Here is a 24,825-nt window from a genome sequence, read left to right as displayed (position 1 = left end):
TTAGTGCATCTGCCACTTTATTAGCTTTACCTGGGTGGTAGAGGATTTCACAGTCATAATCTTTGACCAACTCTAACCACCTGCGCTGTCTCATGTTTAAGTCCTTCTGAGTGAAGAAGTACTTAAGACTCTGATGGTCTGTGAAGATTCTGCACTGGACTCCATACAAGTAGTGTCGCCAGAGTTTCAGTGCAAAGACTACAGCTGCCAGCTCTAGATCATGAGTGGGGTAGTTCTTCTCGTAGTCTTTGAGTTGTCTTGAAGCATAAGCTATAACTTTTCCTTCCTGCATGAGTACAGCTCCTAAGCCCATCTTGGAAGCATCACTGTAGATGTCAAAACTCTTGTCATCCTCTGGAACAGTCAGTATAGGAGCACTGGTCAGTCTCCTCTTGAGTTCTTGAAAACTCTGCTCACATTTATCTGACCATTCAAACTTCTTGTCCTTCCTGGTAAGGGCTGTAAGTGGAGAGGCTATCCTGGAAAAGTCCTCCACAAATTTCCTGTAGTACCCAGCTAAACTAAGGAAGCTCCTGATCTCCCTGGCATTCTTGGGTCTCTTCCAGTTGCTGACCGCTTCTACTTTGGCTGGATCCACTTGAATGCCTTCTTTAGAAACGATATGCCCTAGAAACGCCACCTGCTCCAACCAGAACTCGCACTTTGAGAATTTAGCGTAAAGCTGCTTTTGCTGAAGAGTCTGCAGTACTACCCTCAAGTGCGTGTCATGCTCCTCTGGGGTTCTGGAATAAATTAGAATGTCGTCGATGAACACAATGACAAATTTGTCAAGGTATTCTCTGAACACTCTGTTCATCAGGTCCATGAAAACTGCAGGTGCATTAGTCACACCAAAAGGCATGACTACGAATTCGTAGTGTCCGTATCTGGTCCTGAAGGCTGTTCTGGGTATATCACTCTCCTTCACTTTCAACTGATGGTACCCAGAGCGCAGATCTATCTTGGAGAACACTGTTGCCCCTTTTAATTGATCAAATAAATCATCGATCCTGGGCAGTGGATACTTGTTCTTGATAGTCACTTGATTCAGAGCTCTATAATCTATGCACATTCGCATAGATCCATCCTTCTTTTTGACAAACAACACAGGAGCTCCCCATGGTGAATGACTAGGGCGGATGAAGCCTTTGTCAAGCAGCTCCTGAAGTTGTTCTTGTAACTCTTTCAACTCCGCTGGGGACATGCGGTATGGAGCTTTTGAAATTGGACCGGTACCAGGAACCAGTTCGATCTCAAACTCTACCTCTCTATTGGGAGGTAGTCCAGGTAGCTCTTCTGGAAATACCTCTGGATACTCACAGACTACCCGAACTTCCTCCTGCTTAGGTCTTTCTTCTTCGTTGGTACTCACAATGGATGCAAGAAAACCAACACACCCTTTAGCTAACATCTGGTGAGCTGTGACAGAAGAGAGGAACTTCTGGGTCTTCCTCTTTGGTACTCCTGTAAATTCAAAGGAAAGATCACCTTCCTTCTACGGCAGTCCACTCAAGCACTGTACTTGCTGAGGAAATCCATACCAAAATGATATCGAAATCCTGCATAGCGAGGACTACCAGGTTAACATATAGCTCTCGGTCCGAAATCCGACAGCCACTGGCTGGATTCCATGACGTCTCCGAAGGTAGAGTTGTCGGAACTTGAAATTCATGTTTTCAGTAGGTACCGTAGTTCTTTGGCAAAAGGTATGGATACAAAAGAATGGGTCGCCCAAGATCAAATAGTGCATATGCTGAAAAATAACTACTTGACTGTTACGACCGTGGAGGCACTAGCAGCTTCCTCTTTGGTAAGGAGAATACTGGCATTGTCAAAGGCTGGAACCGGTGGAGCTTCCAACCTTCCTTGACCGATCCGAGGTCCTTCCAGAGTTGCAGCATATAATGTAGTTGAGGCTTGGCTCCATATTGTATTGGTTGGCTGGGGTGCTTTGAACTTGTTAGGACACTGTTTGGCCATGTGTCCTTCTTGACCACAAGAATAACATCCAGTCTTACCCAAGAGGCTGCTCCTGGATGTGTTCTCCCACATTTTGGGCAGGGAAAAAGCTTAGTCTGTTTGGTTTCTGGTCCTCCTTCTTACTTCCTGAATCCCACCGCTTCCTTTTAGTACCCTTGCCTTTCCAGTTCTGATTATTTAACTGGGGTTTCTGATTTCCCCCAGTCTTGGTCTCCATCTTGATTGGCTTGTGCTGCTCTCTTTGTGCCTTCATGTTGTTCAGATAGTGCTCAGCTACTAAGGCTCTACTGACCAACTCTTCTCCAGTTAGAGGCTGATGAGTTCCACTGCTCACATTAAGTGATATCACAGGCTTCAGCATCCTGAGCATTAGTCTGACTCGCTCCTTCTCTGTACTTACTAGTTCTGGGCAGAGACGAGCTAGCCTGTTGAATCTCTTAACTGCTTCCTCCACTGTCAGATCCCCCTGTCTGAACTCCATAAACTCCTCGTAGTGCTTGTTGGTGATCTTTTGGCGAAAGAACTCGTCGTAGAATTCTGTCTCAAAATCAATCCATTTCATCTGATTGATTGTCCTCTTGCTCTTTACTCTCTCCCACCACATGCGTGCGTCTCCGGTCAGGCAGAAGGAGGCACACTTAACTTTCTTGACTTCTGGCCAGGGCTCAGTTGTGCCTGAGAAACTCTCTGGTTTCAGTTTCAGCCACTGAATGAGGTAGGATTCTTGTCTCTGGTGTGCTGTGATGACTCCTTGGGCAGCTGGTGGAACCTCAGTTATCACTGGAGTCTCCACAGTTATTGTTTGAGGAGTAGGAGGGACTGGTTGTTGATTTGCCATCAGATTGGCAATTACTTGCTGCTGCTCAGCTACTTGTTTCTGAAGTTGGGCAACAACTTCAGAAAGATTGGGCTCAGTTGAGTCTGGCCCCTCTTTCTCCTGAACTTGGTCCTCAGTACGAGCAGTACGGGGACGTCCTCTTCTCGACATCTAGTTAAACAAATAAGAAAATTTAATAATTTCTCTACCCTTTCTAAACATGCACATTTATATATTAAGAAAGGAAATAGCTAAAAACTCTTATCTTACTTAATCACTTATAACAATCAATCCATACTGCAAATAATAATAATAAAGGAAAGCACTAAAGAAAGAACTTAAATACTTTCTTACTTGAAGACGGCAAGGATGATGCTGATGTGTGTGTGTTGCTGGAAAATGAACTTGGCTCTGGTACCAACTGTAACGGCCACCCTTCTATCTACTCTCTAGGGTGAACGTTACTTATCTACTATCTACACATAACTGGTACTACCTACTTTTAACACTAGAAATGCTTTAATCCATTTGTATAAAACATATCACATATCTAATAGAACTTTAAACTGCTCTGATATTTTAATTTCTTTTTTTTTTCTTACTATTTAAACATGCAAATAAGTGAAGCAACAAGCAAGTATAACATATAGACAAATGAAGCTTAAGTAACTCTACTGTTTGCTACATCCTTTAATTATCTTGTATTCATTTCATTCTATATCTTAACAGGAATGAAAAGGAATTAATCAACCCTACTGCTCATTCCTTTCAACAAGAACCGAACAGCACACATTGAATCATCTTCACTACAGCAGAAATAAATACTGGATAGCAACAGTTAATACTACAGCAGAATATTGCTAATGGCAGATTTCCATTTAAGCTAAACTCATATCAGATACCAATATGCACATAAAAATACTAATCTTATATCCACCGAATCATCCCATGCCAATTTCCTACATAAAGCAAACTCATACAACATACCAGCAATCACATAAGGCTACTGAGCAGTCAAAATTGAATTTTCATATGCATTTTCTTCCATAAAACAAACCTATATAAAATTTCCAGCATGCATAAAGACTTCTGAGCATTTAACCAAGCATTTAACCATCCGAATAATCCCAGCAACTTAACCTTCCAGCAGTTTAACATTCCAGCAGAGTAAGAAGAGGTAATGAGCATAAGCATTTACCAATTTATTGATTCTAACACATAAATGAAGCAATTTAAACACAACCTAGCATTTCAGAATAATTCTCTCTTTGCAAAAATTAAAAGAGCACTAGCAGGTATAACAATTCAGCAAAAATCCCAAGCTTCCATAAACAGCCCCCCACACACACATCATCAACGTCTCCTTGTCGCCTTCCTCTATAACACTTTAGCTTTTCCTTTATTTTTATCTATATCTGCAGTAGGAGGAAAAGTAATATCTATAAGCTAAAAGCTTAGTAAGTACTTTCTACTCACAAAATCCGATAAGGAATGCATAAACATAAAAGAAAACAGGGAGTACATGCTCAACATGAAAATAGCAGATAGAACTACATCATGCATCTCTAAGGGAAACAACCATTTAACTTGCTAGAATTTGCAACTTAGATAAAGGAACTTGTTCTATTTGTTTCCAAATTAATACTTTTATACTTTAAAATAATATTCAACTTTACTTGGGCCCGACATTGTACCACTTTGCGCGCCTTTCTTAATGTGAATTGAGGTAGCTAATCCCAAAATCATTAAGACACTTCTAGACCTTATGTCTAGGGGCAACTTGGAGCCCATCCCTTGGACCTTGTGTCCGGTACATGCCCTTTAAAAGTAAAATACTTTTCATTTTTAAATACTTCTTATAATAAAATGTCTTGGCATTTATTTAAGCACTTAGTGTGCTTTGATTCTAAATTCTGGAATTCAGGATCAACTTGTGACTTTAGTCTTGCTTGCTTGTACTTCTCACATATATACATCATACAAGAGATTCTAAAACCATATTCCACTAATATATAAAAGTATATATATTCAAAACAAAACTCAACAGCAATTAAAAGCTACTTGGCCATAAGAAATGAATTTAGTCAAGCCCACGGCAGCAACAAATTCTGAACAGCAAGTTCGTAAAACCAACTTATTTCTGAACCTTAACAATCCTTTAATCATGCTGTGACTTGAAGGAAATGTGACTACTTAGACATGCTTGAAATGTAAGGTAAATACATTTAAATTAACATGCTGTAACAATCCAGGAAGACCCTTAAACATTCTGTCCGTGCTCTAAAAAAAATCAAAAGAACATGAACCAACCCTTAAACATTCTGTCCGTGCTCTAAACATATCAAAAGAACATGAACCAAATCTTAAACCAAATTGTTAAAGCAAGGGTTGAAATCAAAACCATGTGCTAGAATGAAAAGTTGCTCCTGTTCATTACACAACAACAAAAACGCAAGCGAAAACCCCGAAAGCTACTCCTACCGCAGGTGAGAAGCACTTACAATGGGTTCCTGGACTTACAACCGGAGAAAGAGATCTAGGGTTCGGATGAAGTGAAGGTTTCGGCTATCCTTTCCTATCCGCGTGTTCTCCTTGACGAGGAGACCACGAATCCGCGAATAACTCCCGAAGAGAAGTCCTCGCCGGTCACCGGAAATGAGCCCTAGCACCGTCGCCCCCTTTTCGCCCGAGGAAGAAGAATCGCGCCGTCGGGAGAGAAAAGGAGAGGAAAGTTTTGGTTTAGGTCACGGGAACAACACTTAACCCTTTATAACCTAGGTGATTCGGTTCCACCTATAACTTAAATATATTTGTTCACACACTTAGTTAATAAAACGAGCTCAGCTCGGTTGGTTGGGCCGATTACGGCTTGGGCCCGAGAAGCTGGGTTCGAATCCTAGCTCTTGCACTTTGTGTTGTTTTTTTTTTTTTTTAAACTTCCTCCTCCTGGTAAAAATGCCAACCGAACTCCAAAAATTGCATAAAAATACTCTAAAAATTCCTAAAAATCCCTAGAATATTTTAAAAGTATTTTCAGACATTTTCAAAGATATTTAGAACTCAAAGTATGGAAAATTTGGGTCGTTACAGTTTTACCTAAGTGTATACCATTACTTGACACTAAGTCCATTAATAAGATTGTGCCCCTTCCGATGGGGAAGATCACACGCTCTTAATTAACTTTCTATAGTCATCCCAAATGGAAGTTTGTTCTAGTGATCCACAAACAAGCTCATCTGATATGGAGGAAGGCACTCAGAGCCAACGCGCAAGCTTGTTTGCATCACTTACAAACCAGTAATGGAGACCATGGGTTTTACTTAAAAATCCCTCTCCCACTTAGTTATTTATAAATGAGGAATTTTAACTATGCTAGCCTACTAAACGTGTATACTAACATACACACACAACACAATATAAAAGCAATAAATAGAAAATCTAATTTTCAACTATTATGGCTTTTATCTATGGTTGTCCTCCGTGTGTTGTCATCCCAAGCTGCTGCCATATTTGGCCACCGCCACCGGGTCTAGCTGTCACATCCATCTTGCTCCTTGTTCCGCTGCGCCTCTGGTCCTCAGAAGGTTCCACGCTTTGCAAGATTCGATCCGCGACATAAATAGAATTTTACAATTTTGATCCTATATTCCATAAAAGGAATATACATGTATCTAGATCAAAAATAAAATCCTAATAAAACTAAATACAGCTCCTGCTGTATTTTATAATACAATCATGCACACACATATAAATGTCCTTGACATGTCCAAGGGTCCAATCACACACATAAAACTATAAGCCATAATAGTTGGATCCTGCATCCACAAAGTTAGCACATCCTACTATTATCCTGCCTAAATTATGTATGACATGTGCATAATTAAACTAATACCAAATACACAGAGGTAAAACCCTAGCTCTGATACCAATTGTAGGTTGCTACTCGGAAAACCTAGAGGTTCCACTGTACAAAAATTTTGTACAAAGGTCTGAACCTTTTTCCTAGCTACCATGTGTTCTTTTAAATTAAATTTTGGATCGCCTGCGGAACTTAACACGTTTGATCCAAAACTTAATCTATTTGTTCTTTTAGGTTTAGACTTGGATCTCCTTTAGAACTTAACACGTTCGATCCAAATCACCTTAAGTTATTAATTCCATTAAATATTAATTCCCATAATTGGTTCCCAGTACTGACGTGGCGAGGCACATGGCCTTCTTGGATATGGAAGCAACCACCACCGACTAGACAAAACTTTTTATGGAAAGCTAATATTTAATTTCCTAAAATAACTTTAGGTTAACCGAAAGGAACAATCAAATTACAAGGAAAAATAAATCAAAAGAACACAACATCGAAAAACATATTCGAAATACTAGAATCGTAAGCCTCTTGTATTTGGTATTATTTCTAAAAATAACTAGTATGATGCGGAAAGAAAAATTACTAGTTATACCTTTTAGAAAAACCTCTTGATCTTCTACCGTATTCCTCTTCTAACCTCGGGCGTTGTGTGGGCAACGATCTTCCAAGATGAGAAACCACCAAACACCTTCTTCTCCTCCTAGCTAGGTTCGGCCGAAACAAGAAAGCTTCACCAAGGAAGAAGAAAAAAAACACCAACCAAGCTCCAAGGGATGCAAGCTTTCTCTCCTTCTTCTTCTTCTTCTCCAAGTAGTATCCGGCCACCACAAGAGCTCCAAGGGAGATGAAGAATTCAGCCACCACAAAGAGGAAGAAAGAAAGAGAGGATGGCCGGCCACAACACCAAGGAAAAGAGGGAGAGAACAATAGAAGTTGTCCACCATGAAGGCACCCCTACCCCTTCTTTTATATTCCTTGGCTTTGGCAAATAAGGAAATTTATTTATAATAAAATTTTCTTAACTTTCCTTGACAACAATTAATTAAGAAAAATTTAATAAAATTTCTTAATCAATTAATCATGGTCGGCCACCTCAAATAGAAAAATTAGGAGAGTTTCAATCAACAATTAAAACTTCCTTATTTGTCTTTGGAAATTTTAAAAAATAAAATTTCCCTTTATAATCCCTTCATGGTTGATAAAAAGAAATTTCTATAATTTTAATTTTTCAACATGTGAATAATTTTCAAAGAGAAAAAATAAAATATTTTTCCAATCTACAAATAAGGAAAGAGATCTAATCTCTTTCTTTAACCTTTTGTAGATCCTTTTAAGAGAGATATTTTAATTTTAATTCTCTTTAATAAATTATATCTTCCACATAATAAAAATTAAATTAAAATTCTTTTTAATTTTATTATGGTCGGCCCCCTCTAGCTTGGGTTCAAGCTAGGGCCGGCCACCCATAAACCAAGCTTAGGTCGGCCCTAACTTGATTCCCAAGCTAGCTTGGCCGGCCCCCTTTAGGTGGGTATTGAAGGTGGGTGTAGGTGGGTATAGTACTTTATAAATAAGAGGCTACGATAGGGACCGAGAGGAGGAATTGGTTTTGGTCTCCCGATAAAATTAAGCATCCCGTGTTCGCCCCGAACACACAACTTAATTTTATCAATAATAATTCATTCCACTAGAGAACTATTATTGAACCACCGCACCAATCCCAAATTACATTTTTGGGCTCCTTCTTATTATAAGTGTGTTAGTCTCCCTGTGTTTAAGATATCGAATGTCCACTAATTAAGTGAGTTACTGACAACTCATTTAATTAATATCTTAGTCCAAGAGTAGTACCACTCAACCTTATCATCATGTCGGACTAAGTCCACCTACAGGGTTTAACATGACAATCCTTATGAGCTCCTCTTGGGGACATTATCAACCTAGTATCTCTAGGACACAGTTTCCTTCTATAATCAACACCACACACTATAAGTGATATCATTTCCTAACTTATCGGGCTTATTGATTTATCGAACTAAATCTCATGCACCCATTGATAAATTAAAGAAATAAATATCAAATATATGTGCTTGTTATTATATTAGGATTAAGAGCACACACTTCCATAATAACTGAGATATTTGTTTCTTTATAAAGTCAGTATAAGAGAAACAACATCAAATGGTCCTACTCAATACACTCTAAGTGTACTAGTGTAATTATATAGTTAAGATAAACTAATTCCTAATTACACTACGACCTTCCAATGGTTTGTTCCTTTCCATTTTGGTCGTGAGCTGCTGTTTATAATTTATAAGGTACTGATAACATCATCTTCTGTATGTGACACCACATACTATGTTATCTACAACATAAATTAATTGAACAACCACAAACAAATGTAAACAATTTGACCAAATGTGATTCTTTATTCAAAATAAATGTTTACAAAAGCTTAGGCTTTCAGTATACATTCCAACAATAATCTGTCGGTTCGGCATTCCTCGTCGGCTCGTATCTGATAATGGGCGGCAGTTCGTCGGGAAGCAGCTCGAAGACTGGTGCAAAAGTTATGGTATTGAACAACACTTTACTTCCGTGACGTATCCCCAAAGCAACGGTCAAGCGGAAGTAACCAACAGAGAAATCCTTAGAATTCTTCGAGCTCGACTTGACCACATAGGAGGAAGTTGGGTGGACGAGCTGTCAGGCGTCCTATGGGCCATCCGCACGACTCCAAAAGAGGGAACGGGCGTCACGCCATTCCATTTAGTGTACGATGGCGAAGCGGTTATCCCAGTTGAAGTCGGCGTCGAGTTCGTCCGGATCCAGAATTATGATGATGATAACGCCGAGCGGAGGAACATGGAATTGGACCTGATTGATGAAGAGCGAGCCAAAGCGTCCGTCCGGCTGATGGTGTACCGGCAGAGGATGAAGCAGAATTACAACCAACGCATGATCCCTAGAGCATTCCAAGTCGGCGACCTAGTGTGGAAGAAAGTAAAGCTGGTCGGCGACGTTGGCAAGCTGGAGGCTCCTTGGGCGGGTCCCTTCAAAGTCATCGAAAAGCTCCACTCGGGTGCTTATTATTTAGAAGATGAAGATGGACGGCAACTGGATCGACCCTGGAGCACAAATCATCTCCAGCCGTACTGAGCTGGGTGAGAGGTGCGCTGATGTAATTCATTTTGTGTATATTTTGGTCGCCTATGTCCTTGTAATGCAGGAAACAAAGTGATAAAAGAGGCATCTGCCAAGCTTCGCCGAACGGCAGTGTTGAAATTAGCCTTAAAGGCCGTCGAGCTCCGACGTTAAATATCGAGAGTCGAGCCGGCGACTATAAACACTCCGAGCGGAAGACCGTCGAGCTCCGACGTTAAATATCGAGAGTCGAGCCGGCGACTATAAACACTCCGAGCGGAAGACCGTCGAGCTCCGACGTTAAAAATCGAGAGTCGAGCCGGTGACTATAAACACTCCGAGCGGAAGACCGTCGAGCTCCGACGTTAAAAATCGAGAGTCGAGCCGGCGACTATAAAGCCTCCGAGCGGAAGACCGTCGAGCTCCGACGTTAAAAATCGAGAGTCGAACCGGCGACTATAACCCTCCGACCGGAAGGCCGTCGAGCTCCGACGTTAAAAATCGAGTCGCGCCGGCGACTATAAACCCTCCGGACGGAATACAATAAAGAGGTCGGCTTGTTAGTCGTTTGGCTGTTCGGCCAATGAACCAAAGGTACTTCGCGCAAACGTCTATCGAAAATCCTCTTTGCGAAGCAGGATATATTCAGCCGAGCGTACAAGCTACGCAAAATACTTCGCAAAAACTCCTTTTCAAACACGAGAAAGGTGTGATAAGAGGCGAGCGGACAGCATGCGTATTGATTAGCAAAAGGACAAAGCAAGCAAAAGGATATCATTAGAGAAAATAAGGTCGAGTGGCCAAATTACAAAAAGGGATAGTTTTTTTGGCCGAGCGGCCGAATAACATGCAAACTTCTATTCTAAATAATCGTAAAGATCCTTCGGGATGGTGCTAAGGAGCGTCGCCTGGTCTTGAGCTGGAATGGTGGCGGAATCAGAAAGTTGCCCTTTGGACTTCAAGTAGTCTGTCGTGGCAGTCATAGCAAGTTCAAAAGTTGTGTACATCCGCTCACAAACTTTCTCCGAAAATTCGGTCGAACGGATGTAATTCTGTCTCAGGGCAGCGACTTGGCTCGGCCTCTTGATATTCTTTAAGGGCTGCTCGGGAAGCATCGGCGGCTGCCTGGTGTTCTTGTAAAATAACCTCGAGTTTCGTCACCTCATCCGAGCGGGCAGTCTTCTCGTTGGCCAGTTGGTCCATCAGCTCTTTAACTTTTTGCTCCAGCCCCCGAGCCTCTACGTTCTTCTTCTCCATATCGGAGATAGCCGTTTTCTTCCGCTCGGTGGCCAGGCTTATCTTGCGATCCAGTGATTTGTTCAGGCGATCGAGTTCGGCCAGATTGTGAGCCTGATCGGCCGTCTTCTTCCGTTCAGCCTCCAACAAGTCTTGGGTCTTTTTGAGCTCCTTCTGCAGCTCGGCATATGATGGGTCTTGGGAAGGAGCGCCGCCCGAACTCCGTAGCCTTTTGAGCTCCTCGTCCACCATGGCGAGCCGATTGGAGATAGCAATCTCCTCCACCCATCGCTGACAAAAGAGAGATTGTTAATGGCCGATCGGAAAGAATGCGTAAAGGACTTGAAAAAAATAAACTTACCCCCGTGGCCTGTTGCATGTGGCTGTTGGCCAAGTTGTTGAGGGTAATCATCGCGACGCGCGCCCGAGCGTCGGCCCACATTTCGGCTAGAGGCCCCTTCATTGTGATCATGTGCTCGGGCGCGGTCGGTCGAGCGACCTCTGGCATTAATTCCTCGGTGGGGAGATGCAAAGAAACTCGGATGGTGTGGTGCCGACCAGGGGTCATCTGGGCGGAAGCCGAGGAAGGATCGGAGGTCGGCGCCGAAAACTGGGACAAAATTGTTGAACGTTGGACTTGGCGAGGAGCGGCCGGAAGGGAGCTGAGGGGTATAGACTCTAAGGGGTCCGCAGACGCTTCTAATTGGGAGGGCGTCCGATCGGAGGAGATCGCCTCTACCGGCGCTTTGCCGCGAGAAGCGGAGGTGGTCCGCTCGGATGGATGGACCGCAGATGTAGCCGAGCGGAGGGGTGTCTCCGTGCAGCGCCTCTTTTGTCGGGGAGGCCGCTCTTCTCCCTGAGCAGAGCCTTCCTCCCGGACGAAAGGCTCTTGGCTAACAGTTGCTCCCACCGCCGGCTCCGGGAGAGAAGCCTGAGCGGCCGACTCCTCGTGAGTCCCGCTCTCCCCTTCATGCGAGCCGACCGGCTCAATGCCAAGCGCCTCCATCTCTTTTGCAGTCGCGGCCTCGAGCGCCACCACCTTCCTCTTCAAAATTCCAGCCATCACCGACTCCATGACAATGTTCGCTGCAAAGGAAAAAGACGAAAATCAGTTAGCAATTAAGGCGAAGGTACAAGTAAAATTCTTACCGAAGCCGCTCGGGAGGGGGGTTCTGATCGGGCTCAGGCCGAATATGTACATAACCCCTTCCGGAAGGAACTTGTTGATGTCGAACTTTAGGTCGGCTAACATGTTAGCGGCGTGAAGATAGTCCGGCCGGGTCTTGAATCTCTTCAGCTCGGGGGAGGTTGGTGGTCCGATCTGTCATTGGGTTCGGAAGGAGGCCCGCTTGGGAAGACGAATATAAAAGTAGAATTCCTTCCAATGCTTATTGGAAGAGGGTAGTTTGTTGAAGAAAACTAAACCGGGCCGAGCCTGGAATATGTAAGTTCCCAGCTCGGACTATTTAGGGTAGTAGAAATAGTAGAATACCTCCGGTTGGAGGGGAATGTTATGGATTTTGAATAGGACGACAACGCCGCATAGAAGGCGGAAAGTGTTGGGTACTAGGCTTCCGAGCGGAATGCCGAAAAAATTACAAACGTCAATGATAAAGGGATGAATTGGAAGTCGCAGACCGGCAGTGAACTGGTCGCGGAAAATACAAAAGGCTCCGCGCGGCGGTTTGTGTGGCCGAGCGGAGGGAGTGGGTAAGATAATTTCGAGGTCGGAAGGGATGTCAAAGTTATTTATCAGAGTATCGGCGTCACGCCGATCGAAGCGTGACTCCATGGTAACATTCCACGGGCCGAGAGTTTGGTCTTGGGATTGAGAGGAATGGGTCATTGTCCGAACAGACGAAATCAAAAGAGGCAAAGAAAAGTAGAGGATAGGAGAAAGAAAACAGCAAACGAAACGATGCCCCGAGGATCGAAACTCGGGAAAGAAATGCAAAGAAAACACAAGAACCAAAGAGAGAAAGAAGGAGAACCTTACAACGAAGAGGAGGATCGAGGGAAGCGCACCGGAGATCACCGAAAACAGAAGAGCAAGATCGCCGGAAATCTGGAACGCGAGGAGCAGCGGTAAGCACGCGACAGCAGAAGTGAGGCGAAGGAAAGAAGAGAAGCCTTTATAGGGTCGAAGCCGAGCGGCCTTCACCGTCGGATCTAGGTCGCGAGAATCGGAGCACGCATCGCACCGTCCATTTCGAACCGCCTCGATCTCGTCACCCGCGGCGCCGCCGCCGTACGATGACGTTAGCAAGGCCACGTGGCATTCCATCACGGGGGAGCATTTAAGGAGAGCCTTAACGAGGCACAGAGCGCGTGCTCGACCTTAATGATGGAGATTGGCGAAAACTTCGAAAAGATACCGAGGAGGGTTGGTGTTGACTAGCGTTTTAGCTGCTCCCGTGGGGGCCGAGCGGAGGATAGTTGCTTATGGACGGCGTTCGGCGAAACTGATGGTCCAGTCAATCGGACTAATCGCCTCCTTCGACTAGACTTGAAGGGGAGGCAAGTGATCCGGCGGTAACGACGGGGGACTCCCTTTGAGGGAAGTCAACGTCATGTGGAGGTCAAAGGTCAAATGATGGAGATTGGCGAAAACTTCGAAAAGATACCGAGGAGGGTTGGTGTTGACTAGCGTTTTAGCTGCTCCCGTGGGGGCCGAGCGGAGGATAGTTGCTTATGGACGGCGTTCGGCGAAACTGATGGTCCAGTCAATCGGACTAATCGCCTCCTTCGACTAGACTTGAAGGGGAGGCAAGTGATCCGGCGGTAACGACGGGGGACTCCCTTTGAGGGAAGTCAACGTCATGTGGAGGTCAAAGGTCAAATGGCCGACCGGAGAAGGGGATGTCGACCGGACGAGCGGGATCCTAGCGGAATCAAAGACACCCCGGCGGGGAGTCGGGGTTCCGACGCTCATGTTGAACAAGGTTGTATGGTCGAGCCGGTAGCCCGCTCGGCCGAAGGCATAAAGTAGTAATACTGCGAACAGTCTCCACAGAGCACACAACCGGAAATCTCCCGAGTGGACTAGCACATACGACCGGCCAGACGTGAGGGGACCGCCGACCGGCCGGACGCTCGGAAGGGGGTAAGAAGAGACAAAAGGACAAGGGAACATCTTCTGACAGCGGGTATGTTCAACGACCAGGCATACGCAGGATCTTGCGACAGAGGGTTCCGCTGTCCCATCAGAGATGTGCTCAGACTGTAGCAGTATGGTGTCAGGTAAGCTCTTCTGACAAGCCCATACTGAGGTATGGTTAGAGGACACGTATTCGCCTCGGTATATGTGCGTGAGCCTCTTCACAGTTCTATATAAGGAGCCTCACATTTCGCCGGAGGTACGCATTCTCGCATATTCAGAGCCACTTTCTTGTCTTCCTCTTGCCTGACTTGAGCGTCGGAGGGTCATCGCCGGGAACCCCTTCTCGGCCCGACTTCTTTGCAGGTTCGCCGGAGATCCACACGACTGATCGGAGATCTATGTCAGCACTTCGGAGAGTACCACGTGCCCAGCGTCTATTGATTCAGCGTTCGGACAGGATCACTTATTATAGCCGCTCGGACCCTTTCAATAATCTACTAGCAATAAAACAGTCAACCAAACAATAATTAACATGTTTGATTTATCAAATCTAATATTAAATAGCTTTTTACATGACCTTGCAGTAAACTTTCCGAAATACTTACATCACTTATTTTATTTTCAAAATTATTAAATTACGTATCCAATATTTATTTTATCTCTTCGTATTTATCCAGCGCTGGTTATATTTGGGTTTTTTTAATGCGTAGATTTATTTTAAAAATATTTTTTTGGAAATCACTGCTTTTATTAATATATCATATTAAATTAATATTTGAGAAAAAGAATATAATCAAAGAATACATATAATTTAATTTTATGTCATTATGAATTCTTAAATTTATCAGTTGATACATTTAAAAAATTCGACATTGTATGAAATTATATATTGTTTTTTCATTCGTCTATTTTCTCGATTATATTCACGTTTGATTTTTTTAATCAATTATTGTAATTTACTGTTTATGAATATAAAAACAATTTTAATCGATTGGGCACTCTTTTAGTTTTTTTTATCTAATTTATATTAAAAAATCATTACATTTAATATATTACGTCAAATTAATATTTGAAATCATATAATCATATATATATATATATATATATAATCATTAGAATTAAATAAATATATAGAATATGATTTTATATCATTCTAAATTCTCTAGGTTCATTTATCGATTTTGTTTGAAACTGATTAAAATCGACTAATGAACATAGAAAGTTTGAAATGATATGAAATTATATTTTATATATATCTTTAGATATCTTGATTATATTCATATCTTAAATATTAATTTAACATATCTTTGAGAGCAATAATTATTACCAGGGCGTAGTGCAGACGATGAGTGGATGACATCTCTGGCGTAATGGTCAAGAGTTGATTCTCAGGAACTGACGACTTAGGATTTATTCATCATATACATATGGCCTGTGTATTTATATGAACTTCTCTTCATATCTATAGGGTTGACACTAGGGGACAGCTAAGGTAAGAGATCTATTGTTTTTTAAGTAATAATTTTATAAATATTACTATAGCTAAAAAAAAATCTAATTCATAGTGAGCAAATCTTCAAGGGGGCTTTCTTCCTTATCCATTTCTCTGTCCTTTTATTCCTGGACATTCAAAGGAGTTACTTTAGCTTAATGTTATGTCCTCGTGAGAGAGATCAAAACATGGCTGAAAAGATCTTGGGTCTATTTGATGAACATATAATACATGTTTCCATGTAATTTTAAATTAGTCTATCAACCAATTTAATTAATTTTAAATAAAATCGGTAGATTGTTATAAAAAAATTAAAATGATTTGAAATCAGATTATATATATTTCTTTAGTTCTCTTCATTATATTTATATTTTTAAATTTTAATTTGATCTAATATATTGAACACGTTGATTTTTAATGTCCTTTTATTCCCTGGCACTCGGAAGAGTTGACTTTAACTTAATTCATATCCTCGGTGAGAGAGATCAAAACTTGGCTGAAAAGATCTTGGACCTATTAGATGAACATATAATACATGTTTCCATGTAATTTTAAACTAGTCTATCAACCAATTTAATTAATTTTAAATAAAATCGATAGATTGATATAGAAAGTTTAAAATGATATGTAATCATATTATATATATTTTTTTAGTTTTCCTTATTATATTTATACTTTTAAATTTTAATTTGACTCAGTATAGAACGTTGTCATTTTTTTAATAAGTACTGAGTATGTCATTTGATAATTTTAAAATAACGTAGTATTTCAGATAATTGCATGTGCTTAAAAAATTGAATCCTAAATTAATTTTATAATAACTTTTAATTAGAAATAAATTACAAATTTTAACTAATATCGTAATACTAAATTATATAAGGAAATAATATATATTAAATTATTTGGTAATATATCTTTGAACTCATCAAAATTGCAATCTAGTAACTTTGTTAAAAATATATATATATTAACTATTATTTAATAACAAAATATGAGTTTTCTTAAATTAAAATTTCTAAAAATCAATAAAAATTTTTTATATTTAATATAAACAATTTAAGCTATTCTTAATTTAATATCTATATCTATATCCATCTCAATTATAATCATTTACTATCTATCTTAAATTCATATATTATTGTTTTTAAAAATAATTTTTTAAACTTAAAGAAAACTAATATTTTTATGAATATAAAAGTTAACAAATAGTTGAAGCATGCCAAACCAACTATTATATCAGTTCTCAATTAAATTTAAAATTTATTTTAGGATCATAATGTGATGGAATTCTTGATTCTTGCCGGGATCATTTGTATTGTATGGACTATGAGAAATTCATTCAATCACATAGAGAATCATGCGTCGACATGACTGCACTGCCAATGGATGAAAAGCGTGTGACAACCTGTGGCCTTATGAAAATCGATGAAGAAGAATATATCATTGAGTTTGCGGAGAAGCCAAAAGGCGAACAACTGAAGGCAATGCAGGTGAAGTTTGTTTCTGATTTTCATCTGAATTTACAAATTATCAAGAACTAGTTGATTTCATCTTAATTTAAGTAATTTCATTGTTCGCAAACTTCAAGTCGGTACCACAATTTTGGGTCTCAATGTAGAAAGAGCAAAGAAGATGCCTTTTATTGCTAGCATGGGCGTCTATGTGATCAGCAAAGACATAATACTTAAGTTGCTTCACGATAATTTCCCTTCAGCAAATGACTTTGGTAGCGAAGTAATTCTTGGGGCTTGCAACCTTGGATTGAGAGTATGTCTCCCCCTTCTAATTGTTTGTTTGATCTATTAATGATCTTATTAGTATTCTGTTTAAGTACTCTGCTTTGTTAGATGCTAATTTACGATTAATTTGTAACTAAAGGTACAAGTTTATCTATACGATGGTTACTGAGAAGATATTGGTACCATAAAAGTATTTTACAACGCTAGCCTTGGGATAACGAAGAAGCCCGTACCCGATTTCAGGTAATTTAAAATAATTAGAGGATTTATTTGCTTATAATTTTCTTTATTGTAGTTACTAGAGTGTGTTCTTCAATTGCAATTTTTATGACCTTTCATATCCAATATATACTCAAGCTCGATATTTGCCTCCATCTATAATGCTTGATACTGATGTTACCGATAGTGTCATCGGCGAGGGATGTGTGATTCAAATAAGACCTTTTGAGATTATTCATTTTAACACCTTTTCTTCCCTACAAAGTTTGCTAAATACTAATAGTATACTTTTGTATTTGTAGAAATGCAAAATTCATCATTCTGTAATTGGCCTTTGATCTTGCATTTCGGAATGTGCAGTGGTAAAAGATACTTTACTAATGGGAGTTAGATTATTATGAGGTAAACCTTACATCTGGAGATGATCATCAAAGTTTGATAAGTTGATACTTGGAAGTAACATTTTTAGTATTTCATGTTGCGATTTCATTTTGCTTATGAACGAGTCCATAAAACATTGTCTGTGAATGTAATTCATCATTTTCTTATATACAGACAGAAGCTGACAAGATTTTATTAGCCGCGAAAGGTAATTTTCCAATCGGAATTAGAAGAGATTCTTACATTAGAAAAGCCATCATTGATAAGAATGTTCGAATTGGAGATAACATTAAGGTATTGTTAAACTCTTCGATCCTTCAACAATTATGACTTATGATTCCCTTTAAAATATAAAATATAAAATATAAAATATAAAATATAAAAAATTCTAATACACTTTTTTATCGATTTGCTATTGCATATTATTAATATTGAAAATGTGCAAGAAGCATCAAGGGAAGCCCATGGACATCAAAAGTGGCATTGTCACCATAATAAAAGATGCCTTAATCCCAAGTGGAACAACAATTTGATCTGTTTCCTCTTTCATTTCAATTTACAAGTTTTATTTTTTATTTTTTATTTTTTATACAGAGGAAATGATAAAGGTTTTTTTAGATGTTATGTATTTGATTTTTTTTTTAACAGTACTTATTTCTATCAATAAATAAGTTGAGATTTTCATTATTTGGTTGTGTTTAGAATTTTAGAAATTAAGTTAACTTTGAAAGAAATATTTGATCTATATTGTCATTACTACTAATGTTTTAAAAATAAATTAACATAATTTTGGATTTAAAAAAATTAAAATTTTATGACATGGAATTTATTAAATGTTAAAATAAATTTAGTATGATAAATAAATCTTTCTATTTAATTAATAATTTGGACCCTTAATAACTAACTTTCAATTGATTTATCAAATCCAAAATTAAGATACATTAATCACTACTAGAATTAAGGCCTTTAAGGACACACATAAATGTCTTTATAGTATACTTTTAGTGACACTAAAGCTATGGTGACACCACCAAAAAATGTATTGAAATGCGGTGTTAGCATAGACCCTCTAATATTCCTGACATTTGTATAATGTCATTATAAAATATTTATACTAACTTTAAAAGTGTCTTAATTATAGGAATATAATGACAATCGAAAATGTCATGAAAAAAATATTTTATGGACATTTATGCATGCCTTTTTATTATCTAAATAAGGACAAATATAAATGTCACCTAAACTAATTTATATTGACAATTATAATATTTTAATTTTTTATACAAGGACAATAAAATATGTTAGTAATGATAATTTATAAGAGTATTTTAAACTGTCATCTTATATAATCTATAATGACATTTTTAAATATCAATTATAATATTTTATAAAAGCATTAAATAGAAACATTTAGAATACACCACAATAAATTACTAATATTTATTAAGAATACAAAACATTCATCACATAATAGAAAAAGTTATACATCATCACAATTTAACTATCATCACAATTCACCACAATAAAAATAGAAACATTTTACATCCAAAATATCCAATTCATTCACCATATCATCACAATTCATCCCATCATCACAAAAGTACAAATACAATACTAATGTAAAAGTATTGAATCCAATGCTAACTTAATACTAACAAATCATTGATTTTTAAAGCTAACAAAGTCTTATAAAATAAAAACTCAACTAATTTACTATCAACCATCTTCAACCATCATATGCAAAATCCAAGTACCTGTCACCTACAAATATGATCAATAAATTTGTATAAGTAAATTATACAATGAAAATATAAACCTAATAAATATAATTTAAAAGATTAAAAATCATACCAAACGAGAAACATATAAAGTATCATTCTATAATTTGTCCTTGAATCCTTATCTAATAAGACACAAGTTAAAGATAAATGAAATACAAATTCTCTTAAAACATTGTCTTGTAAGTATTTTCATTAATTATTGAAAGAATTATGAACGTCAATTTAATTGAGGCTTGAGTTTACCATGATGACTGAAGGAAAGAATTCCTACATAGAATCCAAATAAAATCTTTCTTGTAAGCATTAGGCTCCATTGTTTATTAAACAATATCTCTATACTTATCATTTTTCATGTGCTTATTAATTGTTATATATATATGAGTTTTTTACTTGTCTTTTGACATTACTGATAATGTTTTGAGTGATAGAAAGAAAACTTGGATCAAGAAAGTAGTTGAATTGTAAACATACGCCACCTCAAAGAGTCTAAATGGTATTTGATTTGCATGAGTAAACAAATTTAGCATCAGTTAACAAAAAAAATTATATTGACAAAGATTTTTATCAACTAAGTTTCTTGAGATATTTCTCAAACTGATGGTGACAACTAAATTGAAGTAAAGAACTAAGTTTTCTATATAATGTGTGTAAAAATGACCAACTTGGGATCTTGGTAAGATCAAATATTTTGTGAAACTCTATATAGTTTCACTATTTAAAAAAAAAGATTGACTACATGAGAAAGTACCCAAATTATTCTTCAAACAATCACAATTTAAGCTATTTTAGATAGCCTTCATCAACTTCCATAATATAATCATTCTACCTTTGAGTGAGTAGTAACTAGTCAAAGACAAAAACAATTCTAACTTCTTCCATGATGCATTAGATATTGACAAGTGTGAGTAAGGATCAAGATTTTGGAATATCCTTTAGTAACATGGCAAGTTTAATATCTTTAAGTAAAAAGGGCATATAAAAATATTTCTGCAACAAGGTCAAAATTTTATCTAGACAAAAATTTCATTATGTCTTCCTTCACATGTTTATTGATAACAATTATTAAAGCACATAAATTATTAAACCTAAGAGAAGGCAATTAAGGGGCAAGTGTTGGTACCGGTGCAAATATTCCCTTAGGGCAGGTTCGCTTAGGCACGAGGCATCCGGATCTACCATGATCTACAAAATAAGCATGCATGAATAATAACACACTGAAAACTGGATGGTAATTAATTAATCAGTGGTCATAAAATACCATGACTTGATGTAGATCAAGAATAAGAAATGTCTCCATAAATTCTACATAAAACCAAAAGAAAACCATTACAAGAAGAAATAAAATTTACAAAAAAAAATAACATTGCCAAATATTCATGTCTCCACAATCTAACTAAATGTAGACGATGAAGTGCTAGTCTATAGAAGCATTATTATGATCAAACTATAGGCCAATATAGAGAAATAAAAGAAATAAGACGAATTCCCAATGAGAGCATCTAACTTTACTGTTTTTACAAATCACACGCCTTTCTTAATCTTTTTCCCCCAAAATCATGCTATGGTATCTCATAATTTACCTAAGCTAAGAAAAATTAATGGGAAAAAAACAAAAGGTAACAAGGAAATACTCAAGCACCTACCAAGTATTTGCGGCATTGACAAGCTCACCATTGTCGATCTCTTCTTTGATCTCTCGAGCCATAATAACAGATTTATTAAGCATGTAGATTATATGAGGCAACGAGAATCCAGCATAATTAAAGAAAGACTTACTCTACTTATTTGATTTTTCTGTATCGGTTGCGTCGAGCCTCAACATGTCTCGGAGCAGAGGCCCCCATGAAAGATGCATGGCGATTTGAGGTTACTTTCGTTGCTTAGTTGAAAGAAAATAGATTGATTGAGAATTCGAGATACCACGTAGTCCTTAGGTGACATCCAGTTATTCCCCAATGCAACACCTGCTCAATCGTATGTAGGAAAACTGCTGAATCATTGCCATCTTTTTGTACAATGTGACATGAAGCAGATGAAGAACAATTTTGATTTTACCTTCGGGCTTGAGCTTTAGTTGTCTAGCTCTGATGGCGTGGAGAACTGACAACGCTGTTGTCACGGCAAACCGGCCGCAGTAAGACTGCACGAAGAAGAGGGTTTTGTTCTTCGCTGCATGGCTGCGTTCCCATGGTAGAGTTTCTTCAGAAGTGCAATCAAGTTTGCCGCCGCCTCCCAATCGCTCTTCTCTAGCAAGCTCTCCTCCTCCACGAAGCTGAACCCTGTTCCCACTGGATTCTCCTGAGTAATTCCCATTTCATTAATGGAGGAGGAGCAAGTGGTTGACGGAGGAATGAGATCGACATGGAAGCTTACCACGAAGAGGAGATCGGCCTTTTGCAGCCATGTCGAGTTATGAGGCTTGAGGTTGGTGTCCATCGGTCCAATCTCTTGGAAATTGCCAATCCCAACTCCGAACGCACCCTGTTTTGTGCAAAGAATCCTTCTTCATATCATTGATTCACGTCGTATGCTTCCTAGCTTCAGTCTCTTTTGCCTCTACCATTCCTGCAATTGTAAAGGTTTTAAGGTTGCGGAGGAATCATGGCAGAGGTGGTGCTGCAGAGGAATCGTGGAGGAGAAGCGGAGAAGCGCGATGGAGGTCGACGAAGGTTGTTCTCTGACTGGTCGAGATAGGAAGGTGTCGGCTGGCAGCGCCGGCGACAGCAATGCATGGGCGATGAAGAGTAAGAACGGCGGCAACAAGTGCTGGTTAGGGTTCAGAAAAAAAATCGGCACAATAAGTTGGAAAAAATTAGAATGAGAAGTAATTAGGTTATTAGGGTGTTATATACGGTGACATAGATTAAGGTTGTCATGATAAATAGTCTAATATGATGTTTTAATTTTTTAAATAATTAGTTTTGATAAATGTCATTAAAAAATATTTATAATGACATTTTAAATTAAATGTCATTAAGAAAGTGTCCTAATAGATCATATTTCTAGTAGTGAATATTCTTTTTCTTTTCACGCTCAAAATAATTTCAATTCAAAGTTTATTATAATTTCAACTTCTTTTTATTCCCAATTCATATCTATAGCGCTTCTTCTTGTTGCCCCTGATTATTCAAAAAAAAACTTACAACCACATATATCGATATCTCTTTAAGAAAAAATAACATTTGATACACGGGTAAAATACTAGTTACAATTTTAGACAAAGTCAGTAGATAAACAAAGTTCAAAATGAAATGAAATCAGATTATATCTATGTTCTCAAATTTTAATTTGATCAGATATATTGAATGCAATATTCATGTTTTAAAAAATTACTATTCTTAATATACTATGTTAAATTGATGTTTGAGGATATAAATATAATTAGGAGAACTAGATGAACATATAATATGTTTACATGTTATTTCATACTCTTTATGTCCATCAATCCATTTCGGTTAAAATCGAACTTAAATAACTCAGAATAATATAAAACTAAATCTTACATATTTGTTTAATTTTTTTATTATATTTATACGCTTAAATATTTAATTTGATATAATATATCGAGAATAATGTGTTTTTTTCAATAAATCAGATGTTTTAATAAAAATCTTTGTATTTAAAAAAGAATATTAACCGAATCATACAGATAATTTTAAAATAGTGTGCGATTTAGGTATTTCAGACACTTTCATATTCGTAAATATTAAATTAACTTTATATTAACTTTTATAATTAGAAATAAATTATTGAACTAATATTATAACACTAAATTATATAAGGAAATAATATATCTTAAATTATTTGGTAATATATCTTTTAACTCTCAAAATTATAATATAGTAACTTTGATAAAAAAAAATTATTAACTATTATTTAATAAAAAATATGTTTTTTCTTAAATTAAAATTTAAAATCAATTTAAATATTTAATATTTAATCTAAACAATTTAAGCTATTCTCAATTTAATATCTATATCCATCTCAATCATAATTATTTACTATCTATGTCAAATTCATATATTATTATTTTTAAAAATAATTTTTAAACTTATCCATCTCAATCATAATTATTTACTATCTATCTCAAATTTATATAATATTATGTTTAAAAATAATTTTTTAAACTTAAAGAAAAATCATATTTTTATGAAGATAAAAGTTAACAAATATGGTTGAAGCATGCCAAACCACTTAATATATCAGATCTCAATTTAATTTAAAATTTATTTTATTTTACCTTTAAATTTTATTTAAATTTCAATTTTTTTCAGAAATATTTAAACTTGAAAAAAGGCTTTAAGATGTTTCAGCTTTATTCAATCCCTCCACCCTACTGCGAAAGAACCATTTATATGCTACAATTTAAGTCCATTAGCTTGATCTGTTAAAACACAATCCTTTTCAAAATAAAAAATAATAATTTGAATTTGTATTTTGTCAATTAAAATTGAAAAGTCAAATTATACTTTCACAAATTAAATTAACGACTTTAATTGATTATTATGAAAAAATAAAGAATTTCATTAATCTATGTATTTAGTAAATTTATAACTTTAATTAATATATATTTTTTAAAGAATTTTATTAATTTTATCTATTTATTTGAAACTATGAATCTTGAAAAGTTAAAAAAAAACAATAATTAAGGTATTGGATTTATTAAATCTAATACTAAATTTCAATAAAAAAAACTTTCATAAATTAAAATTTAGAAAAACTCAATTTAGATTTTTAATATTGAATCTAAACAATACTTTAAATAAGTGGTCAAAGCATGCCAAGTCAACTAATTTACCGAATCTTAATTTAATTTTAAATTATTTTATTTTTTCTAAAATAAAATAAATATGAATGATGGAAAATAAATAAAAAAATTATAAATTTTCTTGGATCTATATAATTCATCATTTTTTTATATGCAGACAGAAGCTGACAAGATTCTATTAGCAGCAAAAGGTAATTTTTCAATCGGAATTGGAAGATATTCTCATATTAGAAAAGCCATTATTGATAAAAATATTCTAATAGGAGAGAATGTTAAAGTGCTGTTAAACTCATTGATCATTCA

General features: G+C 37.2%; 1 long non-coding RNA gene and 1 pseudogene across 1 annotated transcript; one reads left to right on the top strand and one right to left on the bottom strand.

Moving 5' to 3' along the window:
* Positions 1–16,900: 16,900 nt before the first annotated feature.
* LOC122040261 lies at positions 16,901–18,506 on the top strand (annotated as a pseudogene).
* A 1,004-nt stretch (positions 18,507–19,510) lies between these two features.
* On the bottom strand, positions 19,511–22,567 carry LOC122040260. The gene is made up of 6 exons (XR_006128567.1): positions 22,128–22,567; positions 21,810–22,052; positions 21,398–21,718; positions 21,013–21,056; positions 20,875–20,936; positions 19,511–19,734 (listed from the first exon to the last, which is right to left on the bottom strand). It is a non-coding gene; the product is annotated as an uncharacterized LOC122040260 (long non-coding RNA).
* Between the last annotated feature and the right edge of the window lie 2,258 nt (positions 22,568–24,825).

Source organism: Zingiber officinale, chromosome 2A (assembly GCF_018446385.1).
Source record: "Zingiber officinale cultivar Zhangliang chromosome 2A, Zo_v1.1, whole genome shotgun sequence".
Classification (NCBI taxonomy): Eukaryota; Viridiplantae; Streptophyta; class Magnoliopsida; order Zingiberales; family Zingiberaceae; genus Zingiber; species Zingiber officinale.
The sequence above is the reverse complement of the archived record's forward strand: the minus strand, read 5'-3'. Positions and strand labels throughout refer to the sequence as shown.